General features: G+C 35.6%; 1 long non-coding RNA gene across 4 annotated transcripts in view; it reads left to right on the top strand.

The window, feature by feature from the left end:
- LOC118968048 (uncharacterized) overlaps nucleotides 1-16,452 on the top strand; it is a 609,616-nt gene that overhangs the window by 331,279 nt on the left and 261,885 nt on the right. Inside the window, exons 1-2 of one of the 4 annotated variants that reach the window (XR_005055424.2) lie at nucleotides 4,333-4,401; nucleotides 5,880-5,948. The exons of the other annotated variants lie outside the window; for them this stretch is intronic. This is a non-coding gene — a long non-coding RNA (uncharacterized lncRNA). Of the gene's footprint in view, nucleotides 1-4,332; nucleotides 4,402-5,879; nucleotides 5,949-16,452 lie in introns of those variants that run through there. 4 annotated transcript variants of the gene reach the window in all.

The following is a 16,452-nucleotide window of genomic DNA, read 5'->3' as shown; positions in this document are numbered from 1 at the left end:
GGTCCCCATTTCCTGCATCTTATAACTGTACTGGTTTTGGGGAAGGAAGTGTCAGCGTTCATTTTTTGCGGCGGTTGTGGTCATTCTCATGGTGCACTTTTCTAGCCGGTGTTTATGAAAGCAGCTCAGGAAACTTTGCTTCTTATTGGCTAACGGACAACACCTAAAGGCGAACCTCGAGCGGGAGAGGGAAAAGTGGTGAAAGAAATATACAGGAAAGTAATCTTGGAACAAAAGCTTTGCCAATTTGTCAATTCATGCATTGTTTAAAAAAATAAAAATGAAGATTTGATAACCTGAGTCCCCAGAGCAGTACCTTTCCACTTCCATGACTGTATTTCATCCCAGAGAGCAATTTGCCCCTCTCTCTTATGTTTCTTAGGTACATTCTCATGTAGGTAGGTATGTCTTCACAGTCGGCTGTCCCTTAGTATAACAGAAAGCACAAGGCTCTCTTTCAGTCTTGCTCCATTGTTGTTGGTGTGGAAAATCCCCATGTTTTAATAAAAATGTAATTGGTGCAGGATTTTTTTTCCTATTTAATTTAATTTTCCTGATGTCGCTTATCCTGGGTGCTGTTTTCAGGCCATGCTGGCTTCAGTTTGTGGCCCTTTTTGTTTTCAAATTTATGAGAAACAGCTTAAAAAATGTGAAACATTTTGTTTCTCTTTACATGGTCTTGTAAGTATTTCTTCCAAATTAACTCCCATCTCGCTGTCTAGGAAGGTAATACCCAGAGTTTATTTTTTTAGGTAGGTAACTCAGTCTCACTTGTGTTGTTTTCTTGTTTAAAATGTTTTTTTTTCTTTAATAAGAATTCTCACTGAAGAGACACTACTGAGTGCCTTTTCCCAAATATGCAAATGAAAAGGGGAAATGAATGATTGAATGAACTTTTCACTTCCATCCAGATGTCTTGGCATTCTGCCGGAATAGCCTGAGTGCACAAGTGTATGTCTTCAGGCTGATGTTGTAACCCTCCAGTCCGAGGTAGAAATTGGTGAGGTCAGTTCTGGGATGGTGTGTGGGTGGATATGTGTGGCTTCCGCCAGTCACCGAGATACTCTGTTACCCTTCAGGTACAGGTGGGTTGGGATGCAATGCAATGCAGGGCTGCAAGGTGCAGATGGCACCTGCACACAAATTCCAATGGCCAATAAAAGATGGCTGCTCTTCAGGGACTGTGATGTCACGGCAGATGTGACATTATTCCATATTCCTGGGAAAAGGGATTCAGTCTGTGTCATTCTTCATATCTCCTCCAAAGAAATCTGTTGTGTAGTATTCCTGGGGATGTTTTTGTTTGCCCACTGCAGGACTGCCCTTAAGTGTTAAGGAAAAGTGATCCCAACACATACAAGTTAGTAAACCAAAGGTATTTGAGACTGTAGTATAAATGTGCTATTAAAATTCATTTCTTATATGTTGAGCCATATCATTTCAGAAACTGATTTTATCAACCAGAATCAGCACTATCTTTCTGTCTGCAGTTCACTGCTCCACAGACACATTCTCTTTAAATACATTTTCTCTTAATACTGGGAATACTATCTGATGTCTATATGTGAGTGACATACTCCAAATCCCATCTGGAGATCTACCTTTCAAATATCCCAGTATCCTCCTTGTTTCCCATTTTTTACTGTTCAGGCCCTCCACAGAACATTATTGTCCCAGCAGACCTTTTATCCAAGGACTGTTGATCACAGCCCAAGAGCTGTCATCCTATTTGCATTCTGTGGATGCATCATTATTCACAACATTTGATGTCCATAAAAACACATTAAAACTATTTCCTTGAGCAAAAATAATCAGCTCTCTGCTGTACATATCATTTGTATACTCAAATTGTAAAATGTAAATTGATATATAAGAAAATGGCCCATTAACTTTTTCATTAATGACAATAATACATTTTGTACACCAGCAGCAGGAGGATTTGCCTTCGCTTCTGCAACCTGAAGGGTAAATGGGGCCCTCCTTCTTTTTATTTTTTAATTTCATAGAAATGATGGGGGTCATAAAACAGATTCTTATATGTATTCTTATTTGTCTTAAAAATATGGAACTTCTGATTTACTATAAAATTGCAACTACCCTGCTATTCGGGGTAAGTGCTTTTTTTAAAAGGAGAAGAAAAAACTATTTGCTATTTGAATGTACCTGAGAGGACATGTTTTCACCATGGATAATGTAATTGTCTTAAAATGTTTATTATTTTTCCAGTTCTTAGTTATTTTCTTCCATATTACATTTAAAATATGCCAAAATATTTAAATAGGGCATCTTTTGTGACCAGATAACTCTCATGAAATGCAAATGTACAATTTGAAAATACTGGATATAACTTTTTGTTATGAGATGCGGGCATTTTAATTAAATTTCATTAGGATTTGCTTTGATTACTTTTTATTAGAATTTAGTGCATGCTTTTATATAGGTAACATTGAATTGATCATCTGTCTTTTTTCAGGTATTAATAATAGTCATATTCTTGCAGGGTATAGGATTTAACTCCTATAATGCCTTCATGATCAGTTGTCAAGCTGCAGCATTTGATTAAAACATAGATTAATAATTTGTCTATCATGGATACATCATGCATTAACAGATAAAGAGCTTCTGATATTAACTGAGAAATAAAATCTTCCTTCAGTAAATTACGTAGAAAAATTACACAGTACATTTAAATTACCATTTGCTTAGCAACATGCCCTTCTAGCCATTCCAGTGGGGCTATAAAATGATCGATTTACTTTAATTTTCTACCGAATCCTGAAAAAAAAATGGCTATCAGTAACCTATCCCTTCATCATAGCATGCTGATTCACTCTGTGTATTAAATCTACTGGCAAGGAGCAAGACGTTAACAAAAAGTAACAGATAATGTGAACATTTCATGCATAATCTGTAATATGAGATATGTATTAATAGGGAAATTATGATGCATTCAATTATTCTGAAATGCCTTCCAGAGATGTTTTGATTTGGCTGCGCTCTGATAGTAGCAGCACAGCGGGGAGCATCTCAAGTGATGAATAACCTAATCTCCTAATCTCAAAATGGGCACTATTCACAGCTAGCCTGGGAGAGGCTGGTGGAAGAAACCACACTTCACAGCCACAGCCACTAAAAAGAACAACAGAATAACAACCCAACATAACTGGCAGCCCAGCTGGCCACCCTGCCACTGGGCCTTTTAAAAATAAAGAAATGAAACGCACATCCCTAATGAACACTACTTCATTCCCCCCTACCCCCCACGGTGATCACATAGGGCTGGATTCTAATCTGAGAGGCACCTTCCACTCTCTTTAGCAAAACTTACAAGACAAAAAGCTATAAAAATGATTGCACTTGCATTAGTGCTGTTAGGACTCCGGTATTTATGAGACATTATGTATGCACAAGAACCCTTACTAATTTGCCACGTTTCATGCACACCTGGAATGATCTGCCCCGTGTATACATTTTTTTTTCCCTTTTCCTTAATTTCCGAAGAAAGCCTGCCATAACAGGAAACTGTTCATTTTGTATCATAAGCCCCATGTTCTGTAGAGCTGCTTGGGTGTAATTAAGCGTCTATGTTTACTTCTTCGTGTGGGGAACAATGGTCTGGCTCCTTGGAGAGGTCAAGCAGGATTTATTTTATTGTGTACAGAGTCAGAGCAATGGAGGAGGCTGTCAAGACAGAAACTGGTCATTCCTTTGCCATTTATGTGGCCCTCTATGTGTGAGAGCAGGGCTGTGTTCTTTCCCCCTGAGTTACTGCCTTTTTTACATGGGATCATTGCTGAAACACTATTAGTTAATACCCTGCTGTAAGGAAACCAAGTCCCGAGGAAAATATGCTTTGCATCTATGCTTTCCCCGCCCCCGAGTTCCTTGATTGCAGCGGCCTCACTGTTTGATTAATGCAATTTTGCATAAGGTAATATTACACGAGTGTATTACTTTTCAGTAATTATTCAATGGAGTTAATATGGAAGACTTCTTGAAGAAAAATTAGAACCGTGGCGTCTCATTTCTCTAAATCCCCAGCACTGTTCAGTAGGGTAACAATAATAATTATGTATAAATAAATAAATTTCTTTTATCAATGTTCACTTGGGCTGGAAATAATGGGTAGCCTCATCCCCAATCAGAACATTGCGTTGTACTTTTTAATTAGCAGTGTTCCGAGGGGCAGAAATGATTTTATGTGCAGTTTTGTTAGGCTGCAGTTTGGGAGAGTGACACAGTGATTTGTTATAACAAGGATCTTTGCAGTTTAATCATCGTGTGAAATTATGTGTGTTATTTTGCTTTCGTTTTCCCCTGTACCTTTGGGTTTGAGCCACTCCGAAACAGAGGACACGAGGCTGTGCACTCCCTTTCCTCAAGCAGTTTTCTTCCTTCCAGGTATGATTTCACGTGAGCATCATTTTAAACTCCAGCAAGATGTGGTTCTATTTAACTAGCCCTTGCTTACAGAGGTCCCATGCCTACTATTATATTTCCTTACCATGATACATACTTTGCAGTGCATTTTTCCCACTAATCATGGTTTAGCAAACAAGGAAGGAAAGAGCCCCGTTTTATGAAACTTTCTGATGAGTGATGTTCAGTTTATTTCAGTCTTTAGTATACTAGAATGTACAATTGCTCTGAAGATAAATAAAAGATTCAGCCGGCTGCCACTGGAGAGCAGAGCAGCATGTCTTCGGCATTGCTGGAGACTTATCTGATTTGGATTTGTATACCTCATGGGGAATGGCAAAATATTGGAACAGACGGCTTGATATTTCTGAAGAATATAGTGGGCTTTATTAGCACCAGTTTCGCTCCCTGACTGACGGCTTTTTCAAATTTTTTATCTTATTAATCCGTGCTACTGTATGTAAATGTTATTCCTCTCTGCATAAGGGAGGCAACCAGCGATTTGTAATAAATGCTTATGAGTGCCTGAGGCTGCACTTAAACTTTAAAACATCTATTATTAAGTTGCAAAAAAACACTGTAATGGCCAATAGTGACCTCATAGGAATTTTAAACTGTGGTCTGCTCTTCTGCATTAAAAACAAAAAAATTGCCTCAAGTTAGAATTATGAGCAATGCTATTTTAACAGCTGCATTTTGATTATTAAAGTGTGTTTTACAACTGAATTACAATGCTTTTATGGACTCTAGGTATAAGATTTAAAAAGGTCATTAAACATAGTCGGGTTTTGTCACAGTAGGTGTCATTGTGTACACTGGACACCACACAATCTATTTTATGTCACCACACTTAGGATTTAAAATAGCAAGCAAGAGCATTTTAGTTTGTTTAACCATGTAGATTACTGTAGATCTCTCAAGGATTTTTGACAGTTTGCAGTCTGAGATGAGTACTTTCATTATTATTTTATTAATTTGACAAGAAGCCCTACAGATTTTTTGTGTATCTCTGATCCATTTGTCCCAGAAATAATTAAAAATGCCAGCCTGGAGCAACAGACAACAGATACACTTCTGGCAAATCAATGTTCAAAAATACATTGTTTGTACTGTAGCCAACTCTTTAGTCCTGAAACATTTCTACATTTTCTCAATCTGATCATATTGGGCTCATTGACAATAGGTATTGACCCATGGTGTAGACTTTCCAAATGCAGGACCTTTAAATTGATTTATCTGTTATGTCATATGCTGAATACTGTATGTAATGTTTACACCTCTTGCTACACAAATACAGGGTGAAGTTGCTTCTCCCAGGGCTGTCTCTGCTGTATACAGCTCAGCAAGGCAGTAAATGTAAACTTAAGTTTGCCTTGCCTGTACCTTGCCAGTTAGCCACTGCTATGTAAATCTTTAATTTTCTTTTCATTAATTTGGCATGGTTTTATGCTTGTTACTAGCCGGAGTCCATGCCATCCGTGGAACTGATTTCTGGGTGCCTGATTGTTGATGAGGACACGGGGATGGAGGTACGATAAGGAGTATAGAATCCTCAAAATATTTGACAAAATGTCACAAAGGATTGTATTTGCATGTAGTACCGTGGGTAGGACATAATGATTAGTGTGCAGTGCGTTGCTGGCACTGCATATCCGAGCTCATGCAGATAACATGTCTGCTGTACAGCTTTGAATATTGTATATGTACTTTGAACATATCTATGACTAGCAAAGCTGTCATTCTGTTGAAAAATGTAGCTGCATGAATGACAATACTGGTTTAATTTTTTTTTAAAGAGGACATCTTCTAAATAATTATTATCATGCTAATAACATTTGTATTCTTTTGTGTATAATGAAGATCTGCCTGTCTAAGCATGAAATAGGGTTGAAATCGTGAATAAGTATGCTATCCTTAACCTATTTAGTAAATCAGTTTTAATTTGCCTTTCTTTAGGTTAAATCATAACAATAGCATGCTGTAAACTAAAATCCACAATTCCTGGCTGTAAACAATCCTGGAGATATTTAATACTCAGCAAAGCTTCCCTCAAAATTAAAGAAGCTCCTTTTATGAATGTTAAGTGCCAAATCAAAAATAATGATTCAACAATTATAGAAGTCATATATTTTTAAAAGTTTATGTTAACTCTTTGTATCTCAGAGTGATAAATACCCCCCAAAATTTTCTATTTTGACCTCTTTGGCTTTGGCATGTGATTTTTTTTTCTCTTAAGTAATAAAGAATTAAATTTAAGATTCTTATTCTACCTACTTCTGAGAGAATTCAAGGCAGCAAACTGGAACAACACAGTGAAAAATAAGCCCATTTAGGGATAAAACATAACAGTTTATGTAATTTAATGATCACAAACTGTTTGGGAATGCATCATGCCTTTTTGTTCTCTTAGAATACATCAGTTGTTGGTATTTGGTTATTTTTTTCTTTGTAATTTCATGGCTAATACCTAGTCAGGCAATTATGTGAAAAGAAATTATCTTTGTCATTTTACAAGGGTTATTCTTTATTTTCAAGGTACTCATGGCTTCTGTAACCTAGCAGATTCACTTTTCCCCATCCCAACTGTAACCATTTGCATGCTGTGATTTATAAGGTTATTGGAAAGCGCCTCCTTTTATCAATTATGAGAGAGCACAGACTGCTCAGGAGCAGTTCAGGCAGTATCCCTGGCAAGTGAAATGTCTAAGAGGTTGGGAGGGGGAAAAGAAGGAAAAGAAAAGAAAATGGCAACAGGAGGAAAGTGGGAGTGCAAAGAGCTGGTGGTCAGTGGCGCTTCTGCCTTTGTTTTCATGCTGAACACTAGCTGCCTATCTTCCCACAGCTTTCCTGGGACTGTGTACACAGGCCCTTTGATTTGTCTATCCATATTTTTGGTCCTCACCCTGTTTTTCTATGAATGTGTCTTTGTTTTTCAGTCATTAGCAAATATGTTCTGAGTGTGTATGCTGTGCTCGAGGACCTAGAGTCGTGTGCAGACCCATGAGAAATATAAACTATGTGACTCTGTGACCTACTGTGGCCACTATCACAGGCCAAACAATATTACACATGAGTGCCAATTCAAGATAAATAGAAAAGACAATATGAATTGAGTGCTAAGTGAAATCATACTTGTAAAATGGTTTGCATCACAGTGTCTGATATATATGATAGTATATGATATATATATGCTTAATATATGATAGTAATATAATAATAATAATAGTAATATCTCGACAATAATCATGATAACACTCGTGTCAATAAGGACCTTAGCAGCTGTCACAGAGAACGAGATTATAACAGAGCAGGTGTTTCTATCACTTCAGAGACCCTTGGCATTTGAAAGAGTTTTCCACAGTAGAAGCTTCTTTGATGGTACCTATTCAGCACTGGCTGTGTGCTTCTCACCTACTGATGTTTGTTCTCAGTAACAATTATTACATTCTAATCTACTAATTTGCTGTTTACTGTTTTTTCTCGATCTCCCTACTTGGATGCAAACTCCATGAGGACAGGGAATTTGTCTGGTCTGGTGATGAATCTCAAGCTCTCTAAGAGTGTCTATCTAGCCCAGGGTAGGCTCTTGATAAATGTTTCTTGAATGTTGATAAATAACTTATAGCCCTTCTAACTTGCCCACTTTCTTCTGATGTTTTCTAATCTTACAATTTGACTTTTCCCATCTTATATACCCTTATAAGAGCACAATTAGTAGCTATTGTGGCCATACTTTTGATAATGAATACACTGTGCTGGGGGAGAAGAGAGGAATACTTCCAGTGCCAGCTGTGTGACTGATGACAACTGTATCCCTGTAGTAAGCTTCTGGGAATAACCGGGAAATGCAGTTATGGCCTACTGATACGTTTGCACATCAAAGCTAAGCTAGTTTCTCTGGGCAGGCTTTTTTCTGAGATACTCATTTCTATGAACAATTCCCTCAAGTAAGTGTAGTGGTTAAGTGAAGGCTTTGGAATCAGGCAGGTCTGGGTTTGATCCTTCTTCCCCACCTCCATGCCAGGCTAACCCAAAATCCATTCTTAGCCTCCCAAAGCTCCACTTTTCTTATTGATGCAACTGAGCTAATAAAGGCGTCTGCCTCCTGGGTATCTGTAGGAAAGTGAATGAAATGCTACATGAACTCTGCTCAGTGCTGGGCAAGCTGGAGCTCAATGAATGGTAGCCAGTGAAATACTACTACTAATAACTAGTATAAGTTTTTGGTTATTCTTGTTATTTTGGCAGCAATCTATTGTGTTGCCTTCATTTTTGTGATCTCTGCTTCACAGTTCTCTCTTTATTATCTATCTGCATCTCCTTTAAGTCATTTTTCTCCGATTTTTTTAGGAATTTAAATTACTAGAAGGGTGTATTTTAAAAACGTGACTTAGTAACTAGTTTAAGAGAATATTCTGAGAAGCAAAATTATACTTACTTCAGAATTAAGAAACCATTTTCCCAATAATAATCATATTATTAATAGAAAGAGAAGGATGAAGGACAATGGAGAGAGGAAGGTGGAAGAAGAAGTAGTATCATAAAGCCAAAAGACACTGTGGAGGCCATGATAAGGGCACACACAGTAGAAATAAGACAAGTGAATGAAAAAGACAAATATATTTTAAAGAGAGATAAAAATGATCAGAAAGAAGATGGTAGAAATAGAAGACATGAAAAGGAGACCCATATGTCTTTTTGGATTCCCTATGGAGGAAAACACAGTACTAATGAAATGAAAGAACTATATAGAGGTACAATTTAAGAAAAGATACCTGTAAGAAAAGAAGGAATTTACTTACAGAATGGGCATCAATGCCAGGAAAACTGGCCCATATCACTCAACACCAAGAGCATTCTTGATAAGTTATAGGGCTTAAACAGACAGTCAAAATGACTGAGTCATTTTTAAGGGATTAAAAATCAGTCTGTCCTTGAATTTCTCTACAGCAACTTTCAGTCACCAAAGGTAATACATTTAAATCTGTAAGATATTTAAGGGGAAAAATACAAGTTAAAGTGTAGTCTAACAATGAGCTCTTCTAGAGGAAATTATGAGAAAATGAACTTTAAGAAAAGAGGTAATGTAGAGAAACAAAGCAAAAGGTTTGTCAGTGAATATTACATAAAGTTAAGAGAAGTAAGACTAAAACTAAATATGGATAGTAGAGTAACAGACAGAGTGTAAATTTTATAGAGTAGTGATTCTCAAACTTTAAGGTACATAAAACCACCTAGAAACCTTGTTAAAATATGAAATTTGAGAAATTAGGTCTGGGAGAGGCCTGAGATTCTTTCTAACCAGTTTCCCAGCTAATGTTCATGATACTGGTCCCTGGACCATGTTTTGAGTAGCAAAAATGTCATGATAAAAATAATACAACCAATAAAATTAAGAGAGGAAAGCAAACAGGAAAAAAGTGTGATTACTTGTTCATCTATGATGGCTATGAAGTAATGAATATTATTACCACTGATAAATCAACTTATAGAAAGTTTTGAGGTACAAAGGTACAAAGGTACCATTTTGAGGTACAAAGGTAACTGTTGAGAAATATAATTTTATTGACCGAAGTCAGGTAGGGAGGAACAAGATGGGATGCCAAAGAAGAGAAAACATGATACCTTTTCATTGCTCATAGTAGGAAACTATTTGCTACAACCCCAAGAATTGGAAGACCAAAGATAGGATATAAAGATATAACTATAAAGGTAATTATTTAAAAAATTAAAAACCATGTTCTTAAATATTAAAAGAACTATAAATATGCAATAGAAAACAGACCTCATAGTGAAAGACTTAAAGAATAATAACTACAGTGAAACAAAATAATATGGTAGAACTAAGAACAAATACATTTGTCATAACAACAGATGATTTAAAATTAAATTTTAAAGACTAATGATTTCAATTTGGATCACAGAACAAACCCATTTTATATATCAGGGTTTCTCAGCCTCACTGCTGCTGGTATTTGGGGCTGGATTACTCTTTGGGTGGGTGTATGGGTGAAGGGCTTGTCCTGTGCATTCTGGGACGTTTAGCCAACCCTGGGTGGTTCCCAAAAGAGGCTGGCAGCACCAAGGCCACAGCACCAAGATATAAAGAGCACAGGACCTACGAAGAAAAATAAAAACACAACAATACCTCTTCCAGTCCATGATTAGGTGAAGTGAAAAAAGTAGGTATACAGGAGACATAAATAAAGTAGATTTATCTCTCATATATTGAATCTATTCCACAAAAATAGAGGGGAAATGTGTTATTTTCCAATAACATGATCATGTTCTAAGCAACCAAGGAAATTGCAATTATCTCCAGATGTATAAGTAGCACAGCAGGCATTTGTGATCACAAAATAGCAAAACTAAAAGTATGAACAAATTCAGAAAATAAAGTTCCATACCTCCTGGAGGAAAACATCTCAAACTCTGGGGTCAAAGCAGAAATAAACTGAAATTTCAGAGTATGTAAAGAAATGTGACTATATACTACAAGTGCCTATTACAGTTGATAGGATATAGATAAAGCAATGTATGAAGAAAATTCATAGCCTTAAATTCTTACATAAATAAATAATAGAGATCACAAAAATATATCTGATCTAAGAAGGTGCAAAACAATTGTAAGAAATAATAAGGAACAGCTGAAATTTATGAGTTAGAAAAATAGACACACAAGGAACAAAAATGATAGAGTTAAGCTGTTAGCTAAATTATTAAAGATAAAAGAGGCTAAAATACAATTTACAAAATAAGGAAAGTAGAAAAACTACAAAACCGAAGAAAATAAAATTATTAGAGACTGCTTGACTGCTTTACTCATTATTTTGCAAATAAATTAAAAGTTTTAGGTGGAATAATTTACTTGACTCTAAAAGAAGTTTAAAGTATAAACAAGTATTTTTCCATAGAAGAAATAGATAACACTTTTTTTCCACCCCTTCTTCTCACCAAACAAACAAACACAAACCCACCAACCAACCGTGATGTTTTCACAGGATTACCACCACATCTTTAAAAAGCAAATAATTCCAATGCTGCTTAAACTATTTCAGATCATAGGTAAAAAGAAGTTCCAAAATACTTCTAAGAAATGAGCAAAATGCTGATTTTAAAGCACCAGCCGCATTTGAGTTTATACAAAAAGGAAATGACGTGCCAGTGTTTTCAGACTTGTCTTTCTTGTAGTTTCTACAGACGCCCAGGCTGCACCCTCCCAGAGGCTCACGTGATTGGTTGGTGTGCAGCGGGCATGAGTCGGTACTGGTTTGTTGTTTCGTGTTTTGTTGTTAAAGCCTTCTATTCACCATAATGTGCCGTCAGATTGGATAATCACTCTTGCAGATCAGTGTCTCTGTGGAATATCAGTCCAAAAATCCTAAATAAATATTAGCATGAGGAATCCAGCAGCATATTAAAATAATAATACCATATGGGCAGGATGTTTTAATATGAGGAAATCCAGTAATATAATACTAAGAGAAAAAAGAACTGTATAACCATTTTCACACACTCTAAAAAGCCATGTTACAAAATCTAATTATTCATTTTAAGTTTTTAAAAAATCTCAAGAAAGAATATACCTATCTCAAACCAAAACCCATCATTATGCTTTTCAGGAATACACTAGAAGCATTCCTACTTTTGTTAGAAATAAGGAAAGGATGTCCGCCATCATTGTTTATTATCATAGTAGGTGAACTGGCCAATGCAAATAGATGAGAAAGAAATAAAAACAATAAAAATTGGAAATGGGAAGGTTAAATATTATTACACAAATAATACTTAAGTATTTCAAAAACCAATACAATTAACTTAAATTACTACAATGATAAAATCATTCAAATGTCAGGATACTAAACTAATACAGAGGTGTCTGTATTCACATTCATAAACAAATTACAAGTTATAATGGGAAAAATACTTGTTTTACAATAATAATAATAAAGTAAAATTCATAGGTATGAGCTTAACAAGAAATGCAAGAATTATATGAAGAAAATTGTAAAAGACTTTTGATGGTCATAAAAGATTATATGCAAATGGAAAGGCATAGTATGTTCTTGGATAGAAAGACAGAACATCATTAAGATGCTAATCATTCCTGAGTTTACTTATAAATTTAACATGATCCTGGTAAAAATATCAAGTCTTTTTTTCCCCCAAACTAGGCAAGTTGATTGTATAATTCATATGAAAATCAACAAGAACATCCAGGAAATTCCTGAAAAAAGAAGGCCAATGAAGAAGAATTAGACAGACATAGAAAAATGTATATAGTACATGATTTGCATAGAAGAAAAAGGAAAATTACACACACACACACACACATATATATACTATATATATAATAAATAGATACACATGTGTGTGTTTATCTGTGTGTCTTTGGCTTGCATACTATTGTCCTTTGGCAATGTAAATAAGAAAGAATAATGATCACTTATTTAGGGATATGGGCACTCATCTAATCTGAGAGGTGGCAAGGAGATCCTTGAGTATATTTTTATAAATTGTGATGTTTGAATCATGTCATTGTATCTATAGTTCCAAAATAAATAAATAATTAAATAAGCAAAATAAAACCTAATTATAGAAAAATAGGCAAAAGAACAACTTAAAAAAGAATTAGTGGTATTTTGAATACCACTAATCAAGGAATACAAATGAAAGCAATAATACTGATGAAATTTTACTGATGCTTACAATATGTTAGCTACTGTGACAAGTACTTTATGTGCATTGTTTAACTTAATCCTCAAACATGATCCTGTGACATAGATACATATATAATGTTAGGAATTTTCTAGTTATTCTTCCTTTTCATTTTCAAATGTCTTAAAATTGCCATTTTTCTTTTTAAGTGAAGAAGTAGTAAATATTTAAAAAGAGATCTAGTGTTCTTAACCATCTTGTCATTCAGTTGTTCTACATTATCTGCCTGAATACTTCTGAGTTTTTCTATCGAGGCCACTCATTTTATATGGTTTAAAAATGTTTAATGTCTTTTTATTGGTTCATTATGTGTGTTGTCAAATTAATTCAGAGACATTATAACAAAATTCTTGCATGTGACACCCTCTATTATTTCAAAACCAGCACTAGAGCCATCAATTGATTAATGAATATCCCTGGAATCATCTACTATGTGCAAGATGATCTGCTAGATGCAGAGGTTGATAGATTTCAGGGGTATACCTGAAAATAGAGGTCAGTATGCCATCAAAGGCAGGTACAGGAGTGGTTTTCTGCATTTGTGACATGTGCATTTAAAGAAGCCCACCCAACTTACTAAGGACAATAGTTAAGATGGTGATAATGAGGACTGCTTAGCTAGGAGAGATACTCTTGGAGACTTTAAATAAATGATGTTACATGAGAGGCAGAAAAATCATAAAGCACATGAGAACTGCTTAAGACTATTCAACAATTTATTGGCTGGATGACTTGGAGAAAATTAATCAGACTGACCAATCTATACCTCAATGGCCTCATCAATAAAGTGAGACAATCATGACACCTAACTCATAGGATTATGTGCAGATTATATATGTATATATATATAGCAGGACACTGCTGAGCACATAGTAAATGCTCAATAAATGAGAGCTGTCATCTTTGTTACAATAGTAAAATCGCAACTCTCTCATACAAGTTTTGGAACACTAGTAACTCCAGAGATACTCCATATAAGCAGATAGAAGCTTTTAGGAGATCACCCATTTCCTGCCAACAACTGACAAATGTGATGGGGATAAAAGGAGATAGTAGAAAGGAAAGGACAAGAAAGGAGAATGGAATAAAATTTAATGGCTATCAGCAGTAGTTGTGGTTCGCAAAGTTGAATTTTGAGGACAACAATAACATAGAAATGGCACAGAGATGATAACAAAGATTAGAACTGTACTATACTATCAGGATAAGAAAAATCAACCCAGAAAAATTGTAGAAGAAAGCACAGGACATCTCTAGTGTGCATGCTTGTGGAAGGCCTGGTAAACAACTCTTTGCACCTTCCTACTATGACCTGTGAAGGCATAGGATGTCATTATGTGATGCTAAGCTGTAATATTTCCAAGTGATAATTTGTGTAAAAGAGTATCATATCTAGGTCTACCTATAAGCCATTATGTATTATGGCTTTCAGTTTTCATGTACTAAAGCAAAAGACAAAATGGTTATAAAAAAATTTGTGCAAAATGTAATAAAATGAGTATCTTCACACGAGTTGGAAGGATTACCCAGGAAAACTTTGATGGGAATCTTTTAGCTCCACCTGCTGCATTCCAACTTAGATAAACTTAGGTCTTAGTGAAAAGGCAAGATGCCATATTGGGCTATTACAAAAAGTGAGTTTCAGGGCCACTGATTAGAAAAATACCCATTCAAACTCCATTTCTTTACCAAATATATGTCTCTCCAACAGTATCCACAGTGCTTCCAGTAACTAATGCCACTGTGAGGCACAGCCCTGGCTCATGGTCTGTGAATAGTAAGTGGACAGGATTAGTATTTGTTTAGCACAACATTTAGAAAAATTGCATTATCCCTTTCATAGAGATGAATAAATTGAGTCTAAGTTTAAGTAAATCATCCCAAATCACATGCTTAGTAACTTATGATTGGATTACAGAAATATTTGATGAGAAATTCCTTCTTTTTCACATATTGGTGCCCAGAAACTTTTTTGTGGAATCCATTTTGATTATAAAGAATACTATATGCTATTATCTAACTTTTTTTACTTTATTGCATGTTTTTGAGCTTTCCAAAAACATATTGATGTCTTTGTAAACATATAAATGTTTGCTATATATTGAGAGATTTTATAAGCACACACACACACACACACACACACACACACACATGCACACATAAAGAAACCAGACAAAAAAAACCCTTCCTCTCACAAGCCTCCTTCAGCTACTATTCTGTGTATCCACCACCCTCGAGAACAAAAATTCTAAAACTAGTTGTCTCTGTCAGCTCTGTTTCCTTAACTACCACTTGTTCCCGAACCTACTACAATTTTTTACCACTCTGATGAAAATATTCTTGTCATGGATGCAAATTCTCTTCATTTTTTATAAATCTAAAGGTCACTTGCAATTCCAGTGTTCTTTGACCTCTTGCAATGATATGATGCCATTAACCGTTTCTTCTTTCTTAAAATATTCTCTTTTCTGTTGAAATCTGTGACAATTTAGCTCTTTCTTCCTCTTTACCTCTGCTCTGCCCCAGCCTCTTCTGTGGGCATCACTTCTAGGAGTTTGTTTTGCCTGGGCTCCATTTTTTATCTTCTTTTTTTTCTTTCCACACCCCGTGCTTGACCCAATCCATTCTCATGACTTTATTGCTGCCTGCTGTTCTAGTCTGTATTCCTCTCCTGATGTCCAGGCCACTTTTTCCATCTCCTCACTCAGTATGTCTTTCCTGCCCTCCATCTCAGATTTCCAAAGTTTAATTCAACATTTCTTTTGTCCCCTTACTCTAAACCTACTCAACTTCTGTATTCCTTATTGTGAGGAAGTAGATGAAGCATGGAATTAAGAAAATATTTATTGAATGAATTACATAGCCAGTGTGTAAGAAATGTTTTGTAAGTAGCATCTAATCACCCTTTCTGTGGCCTGTGCAGGGGCCCTCTAGAAGGACCCCTGCATAAACACCCACAACTTAAATTTGGTCCATCACCCTCAGTGCCTTGAGAGACACTCATCAGTGGATGACCCACCCTATAGAGCTCTAAGGTGTCTCTGTTCAATGTTCACAAATTGTTATTGGATCTGAATTTCCAAAATTCTGAAGTGGCCCATCAATCTTTAAAGTAGTCCATTAAATGAAAATATTTCTACCAAGAATTAAGCATAGCAAAATTTTGCTGTCTGGTGAGGTAATGAATTAATAAATGAATACGAAGATCAAAGAATCAGTAAGTAGAAAGCCAAACAGAGACTAGGGAGATATCTTTACAAACAAGCAATGTACTAAATATTTTAGACAAAACTATAATTATTGAGGATTTACTTT

This window comes from Manis javanica, chromosome 1, assembly GCF_040802235.1.
Source record: "Manis javanica isolate MJ-LG chromosome 1, MJ_LKY, whole genome shotgun sequence".
Lineage (NCBI taxonomy): Eukaryota > Metazoa > Chordata > Mammalia > Pholidota > Manidae > Manis > Manis javanica.
The sequence above is the reverse complement of the archived record's forward strand: the minus strand, read 5'-3'. Positions and strand labels throughout refer to the sequence as shown.